Raw genomic sequence first — 7,390 nt, 5'->3', positions numbered from 1 at the left:
GTACAGTTGCTTTGCTTTCAGGACTCTCTCCGGCAGCCATTCTCGCCTCTAAACTTTTCTATGCTCTCACTCTCACCCGCTCAAGCGTGCCTGTGGTGTGCAGCAGTGAAATGGGTCCCCGCTGAAACACTTTCCCGCCGCGCATGTTCCGGACGTTGTTTGGGTTATTCACCGGTATTGCGGTATATGAAAAATTCATATCATAACGAAAATAAATACCGGTTTTCGGAAATTCATATCATAACGAAAATAAATACCGGTTTTCGGTACAAACCGGTATACCGCCCACCCCTAGGGGCAGATTATCACAAATATCTCAAAAAGTATAAAGTTTCTCAGAAATGAAAATATAGTCGTTTAAGTGTCATTTTGAAGACCTACAAAATGATGTTTGAATGAAGTTTGGACGTTAAGCAGTTCAAGCTGAATTAATTCTGGTTAGAAGAATTATAAAGACGATAAGAAGCCAAGGGATAACAGTTCTTTGCATTTACATGCAAAGAAAATATACAATATGTATACAGTTAATCATCTATTTACTGTTTATAGCCCTGTTTTGTCTTCATTTTTTAAACTGCTAAATGTCTGAAGTAAGTGTATGTAATTATAGGAGCAGCAGGATTTGCCGGAGTGTGGCTACAGGAGACAAACTCAAGATACCAAAGACACAGTCAGGAAGCTTGAGAGGGAGCAGAAAAGAGAGCCGAACAATGAGCCGGGTGTCTGGCTGGGCAATGGTAAATGTGCTGCATTTATATAGCATTATTCTGTACTCCTACAAGCACCCAAAGCACTTTACTCACCTTCACACATTCTCAGAATACATTGGATTTTTCCTGATCATTTTCATCATTTCCACAACTATTGCGGAGATTTGAACACTGAAGTCCTCCTGAGAAAATACTACTGGCCCCCTAGTGTGTCCTCCTGAGGTAATGAGCTCTGGTCTGAACGAGGCGATGAACCTGCGAGTGGACTTGAGAGGCCATCCAATTTAGCCTGTGTGTAAAACCAGCGTCAGTAGCTTAGCAATTTTTTTGTTAAAAGAGAGAGTATATTTTTACTAGGCTTGTGCCGGTTTGAAAATTTTCCAACCGGTTTGATTTAAAGCCAAATATCTAACCGAACTGATATATCGAGTTATATACCTAATTTTACCACTGGGGGTCGCATTTGAGCTATTTTTCCCAATAAAAGCCCATTATAGGTGTAATGCGCTTCCAATCCACTAGGTGGTGGTAATGCTGTATTAACTGTCAATACACACAAGGTTACACAAGAAGAAGACACAGAAGGACACCAAGGAACCTTCCTCCTACTCCGCTCTCTCAGTGGAGACAGGGCGGTTGAGAGGGCCGAGCGAGAGGACGTTCCTGTAGTAGTTCCTGCCCCCCAAATAGTACCAGGAACTTCTTCAGTGGAAACGGGTTACTATGGCAACAAACTGAATGACTGCTGACTCCCTCGTACTTTTCCCCGCCCCCAATGAAATTTGATCTCTCGCAGCAGCAGCAGACAGCGGAGCAGAGCTGCAGACTCCCTCTGAAGCCTCTGAGACAAACTAAACAAAACACTTGTAGGCTCCTCCACCTCATTTATAAACAAACATAAACCTTATTAAGTTGTCATAATGCATGTTACAATGCAAGATAAGTTGAATATAGTCTCTTGACACCCTGCTGATGTGAAAAGCTTTTTTTTTTTTTTTTTTTCTCTCGGTTTATCCGGTTGACGTGAATTAAACCGGGTGGAGCTCTTAAACCGGTCCGAACCGGTTAAACCGGAAATTGGCACAAGCCTAATGTTTATCAAATATCATTGATGTATTATAGAAAAGTGATTTATTTTTTTATAAATGACAAAAGGCACATCTGCCTCATTTTTGCTGTGGTATCGTGATACTACTCAGAACCATGATATTTTCACTGGTATCGTACTGTGGGTCCCAATTTTGGTACTGTGACAACACTAATCTGGAGGGTTCATCTGCAAAAACTAATGAAAAACTAAACAACAGGTTCATCTGCAAAAACTAATGAAAAACTAAACAACAATATTCAGTATTCGGTATTGGGCCAAGCGTTTAATTTTATTCGGCTTCAGCTTCGGCCACAAATTTTCATTTTGGTGCATCCCTAGCTAAAACTTCATCGACCAGACTTACTTTGCTTTATTTATGAGCCAGCCCTAACTATAAGCTTTATCAAAGAGGAAAGTCTTAAGTCTAGTCTTAAATGTGGAGACAGTGTCTGCCTCCCGGACCGTAACAGGAAGATTATTCCACAGGAGAGGAGCCTGATAGCTGAAGGCTCTGGCTCCTGATCTACTTTTGGAGACTTTAGGGACCACGAGTAACCCTGCGTTCTCAGAGCGCAGTGTTCTGGTGGGATAATATGGCACTATGAGCTCTCTAAGATATGATGGAGCTTGACCATTTAGAGCTTTATAAGTTAACAGTAGGATTGGACTAAAGACACGGCTAGAATCAAAGCAGCAGGAAGACGAAACTTCAAATGAAACCTCTACCAACGGTAGGGTTACTTCAGCACCGATTTTAACAAGCCAACAAAAAAAGTGAAAAAAAAAAAAAAAAAAAACATGTCGCGTGCATATTGTGCAGGTTAGCTAGACGTTATTGTTTTGTTGGATTTAGCATGATGGCTTCATGTTACAACACCTCACGTCTTTGCTGTGGAACTAGGTAGCCTAGCTCATAATACCAGTAGGTATGATGTTTAAGGAAGAGAAGCATCTTGTCATGTGATTCATCTTGGGGATTTTTTTGGGAGCAGCTCAGCTGGCGCTGCTTTCTGGTGTTCTTATCTTACCCACTGTATACATGGGTTTCACAACGCGTCACTGTAACTTTGCTCCACCCTGAAAGGGACCATGAAGCCCCGTGATAAGGACCTTCTTCAATAACATCCAATCACAACCTGTTGTCTGTCTAGATCAACCCCAATCGGTCCTAAATATGGTGGCCACGACAAAAAAAGTAACGTGACTGAAACCCATGTATTGTTCTTGGTACATTATAATATGAATAATTTGTCTGTGAGATACGTCAGAGCTGATCAAATCCTGGACATTTGAATGAAGAGTAGTTGAATCAGTCTCAGGTCCATAGGGACTTGGGTTGGGAATCGGAGGGTCGCCTGTTCGAGTCCCCGTCCGGACCAAATATGGAGCGTGGACTGGTGGCTGGAGAGGTGAGTTCACCTCCTGGGCACTGCCGAGGTGCCCTTGAGCAAGGCACCGAACCCCCCAACTGCTCGGGGCGCCTCACCAAGGGCAGCCCCCTCACTCTGACATCTCTCCACTTTGTACATGTATAGGTCCTGTTTGTGCATGTTTGTGCATGTAACCTGTGTGTTGATGACAAAAGAGTGGAAAAATTGAATTTCCCCTCAGGGGGATTAATAAAGTATAAGAAAAAAAAAACTATATATATATTACACAATGAAACAGAGCCACACTCCATGTTGGTGTTTTATTCAGACCTCACTGATGGATTACATATCTCTATAAATGGCATAACATTGTGCTTGGGCTTCAATAACTAATGAAATAATACATACAGTATATGAGCAGAACTTGCATTAGTGATTTTGTAACTCACTTTTGTAAATATGGTAAAGTTGCTTCAGGTCGCTGTTTAGACTATCTGCCGTCAACACCATAACAATTATCACCGACACTTTAGATTACACCCGGAAAGAGCCTCATACTTACACAGTAAAAAATGTGTAAGGAAATAATAATTATGAATGTAAATTATATAATTTGGATTCATTTAATGCAAATTACTGGGTAAATATTGGAAAATGTGAGGTGTGGTTCATCAGGACAGAGAGTGAAAATTAGCCAAAGGTATAATGTCAGAAGCAGGACAAGAGACCGCGACTGCAGATTCCCTGCCATATGGGAAATGTCACACCTGTGATCAATCTACACTATGATGTTAATTCAATTAAAAGTGTTTTGAATGTCTTTCAATTGTGTGCAATACTTCAAATTTAACACAATTCACATTCCATTGCACCAACTTGACATTTTACAAAAATGTCCAAGACTTACCCTCTAAGTTCTGTGAAATACATCCAAATTATATAATTTAAACTCGTAATTATTTTTCCTTTACATGTTTACTGTGTAAGTTGCAGGATACCATAACCACACAATTATTATTATAGTAACCCACTATACTTGAGTCAAACATCAGGACAAGATAACAATCTAAAAAAATAAATGTTGATTAATAAGTTCAAGTTATTTATATAGCACATTATCATACATAGCATGTCACTCAGTGTGCTTAAAAATAAAAGAAAAATGAAAAAATAAAAAATAAAAAGAACAGCCTAACAGTAATAATAATAATAATAATAATAATAATTAATAAAATAATAGGCTATAATAGATTGAGGGGGAAAATAAGACTGAATGAATAGGAGGTAAAAACAATAAATCAAAAATAAAGATAAAGATAAAAAATAAAAATAAACCTAAAACTATGTCACAGTCATTTTATAACTAACATAACCCATCTAAAGTAAATTCATTCATCAATAAATGCAAAATGAAAAAGTTCAGTTTTGAGTTTCTTTTTAAAACACACTACTGTTGGAGCAAATCTAATATCTATTGGAAGCTGATTCCAGCGCTGTGTGGCATAATAGCTAAATGCCATTTCTCCCTGACCAGTTCCAGTAGATCTAAGCTCTCTACCAGGTGTATATTGGGGAAAAATTTCAGAAAAACATTTGGGGCCAAGTCCATTTAGTGATTTATATATTAGGAGTAGAACCTTGAAATCAATTCTGAAATTAACTGGGAGCCAATGTAAAGATTTAAGAATGGGTGTAATGTGATCTCTCTTTTTAGTCTTGGTTAATAGTCTAGCAGCAGCGTTTTGAATTAATTGAATCTCTCTAATGGACTTCTTGGGGAGGCCAGTTAGGAGGCCATTACAATAATCTACCCTACAGGATATGAAAGCATGAATAAGCTTTTCAGCAAAATCTCTGATCTTAGCTGTTTCTGAGATGCCAGAATGCTGATTTAGTAATGCTTTTGGTGTGATCATTCATAGTCAGGTCCCCATCCAAGATGACTCCCAAGTTTTTTACTTCAGTCCTAGGTGTAAGTGCTTTAGATTCTAAGTAGACACATATTTGTGTTCTATCCTCTTTGTTCCCAAATAAAATAATCTCAGTCTTGCTCTGATTAAGTTTTAAAAAATTCTGCTGCATCCAGGTATTTACTTTTTCAAGGCAAAGACATGAGGAGTCAATAGAACTTAAATCGTTTGGTGACAGTGCAAGTTAGACCTGTGTGTCATCTGCATAGCTATGATATGCCACTTAAACCATCTAAGGACGGTATCAGAAAGCCCAACACAGCTTTCTAATCGGTTGAGAAGTATTACATGATCATGATCGAAAGCTGCACTACGGTCTAACATTACCAGGACAGTTGTTTTACCTGAGTCTGTATTCAGGCGGATGTCATTTACGACCTTTACAAGTGCAGTCTCAGTTGAGTTGGAGTTGGCGAAAGCCTGATTGGAGTTGGTCATAGATGCTATTTGTATTTAAATAGTTATTGACTTGGTTGAATACAACTTTCTCAATAACTTTGCCTATAAAGGGGAGGTTTGAGATGGGCCTGTAGTTGTTAAGCACAGAGGGATCAAGGTTTCTTTCTTTAGGAGGGGTTTGATAACTGCAGTCTTAAGAGAGGCTGGAAAATGCCTGAAAGAAGAGAGCCACTCACAATCTTTAGAAGCTCAAATGCCACACAACCAAAGATGCTTTTAAAGAAACTTATGGGCAAGGTGTCAGGACAGCAAGTAGATGAGCTGAGCTGCATCACAGTTTTTTTTCAAGAGTTTTGCTATCAATGGCAGTAAATTCAGATAAAGAGGCTATTTGTATTTGATGATTTAACCAAGACATTACATAACAGGGTGGAGCTAATGTTTTTTCTAATATTTTCAATCTTGCTATGGAAAAAGGAAGCAAACTCATTGCATTTATCAGGTGACATAAACTCTTGAGGTAGATGTACTGGGGGATTTGTTAACTTATCAACAGTGGCAAACAGTGCACGGGAGTTGTTAATGTTCTTGTTAATGATGTTAGAGAAATAAGATTGTCTAGCCTTTCTTAACTCATAGTTACAAGCTTGGAGTTTGTCTTTGGAAATATCATTGTCAACCTGAAGCTTGTTTTTTCCCCATTTACGCTCAGCTTTCCTACATTCTCTCTTCTGAGTCGCTACTGCTGTGGTATACCTCCATGGTGCTTTACATTTACTGGGAATTTTTTTAAGCTTGGTAGGTGCTACAGAGTCAAACAGACTTAGATGGTCCTCCACGCCCTGAGTTGTTATGCATGGTGTAATAGACATGGCTTCCGTAAAAAGACTGCAGGTATTCTCATTAATATACCTCTTAGGGACAGATTTAGATTGAGTTTGGCTAATTGGAGAGACCAGGCCATCAAAGAATACACAAAAATGATCAGATAGTGCTAAGTCTATAACATTAACTGAAGAAATACAGAGACCCTCACTGATAACTAGATCCAGAGTGTGACCTTTGATATGAGTGGAGTTGTTAACATGTTGTACCAGATCAAACATGTCAAACAAAACAGTGAGCTTTTGATGAAGCAGAAATCGGTGCCTGCAGCTGGGCCCGGGGGCTCCCGACCTTGCCTTCAACTCTTTAGGTTGGACTCGCCTTCTACTCAAATAAGTATCTTAGAATCAGATGGCTGGTGCTGAGGAAACCACTGGAGACACGTGGAATCAGGTGCAACCGTGTTTAATGTATTCACAAGCAACAACACACACAACTCATGAGTCAAGCTCTGGAACAAGACTTAAGTTTCACTCCCTTTTATGCTGGTGAAGATTCTGCTGAATCTCCACCTTTTTCCCTTAATCCTGCCCACTTGAGCCCGAACACAATGGTGGCATGTTGTGTGTGGTTGAGTCCGATCTTAATGGTGTATTCTTTTCGAGTCACCTGGGTATGAGCCATACTGGTGTCCAAGGCCAAGGCCATATCAGCCTGGGCTGGAATGCCACAAACTTTCCCATCATTGTGTTTGAGCCAGGTCTCACGCTATTTTTTAAAAACACTGAGTACACCGAGTACACATTAATCCTGAGTACACATTAACCCTAAGTACACATTAACCCTGAGTACACATTAACACTGAGTACACATTAACCCTAAGTACACATTAACCCTGAGTACACATTAACCCCGAGTACACATTAACCCTGAGTACACATTAACCCCGAGTACACATTAACCCTAAGTACACATTAACCCTGAGTACACATTAACCCTGAGTACACATTAACCCTAAGTACACAT

The sequence above is a fragment of the Epinephelus moara genome, chromosome 3 (genome assembly GCF_006386435.1).
Source record: "Epinephelus moara isolate mb chromosome 3, YSFRI_EMoa_1.0, whole genome shotgun sequence".
Lineage (NCBI taxonomy): Eukaryota > Metazoa > Chordata > Actinopteri > Perciformes > Serranidae > Epinephelus > Epinephelus moara.
This window is presented reverse-complemented; position numbering follows the sequence as displayed.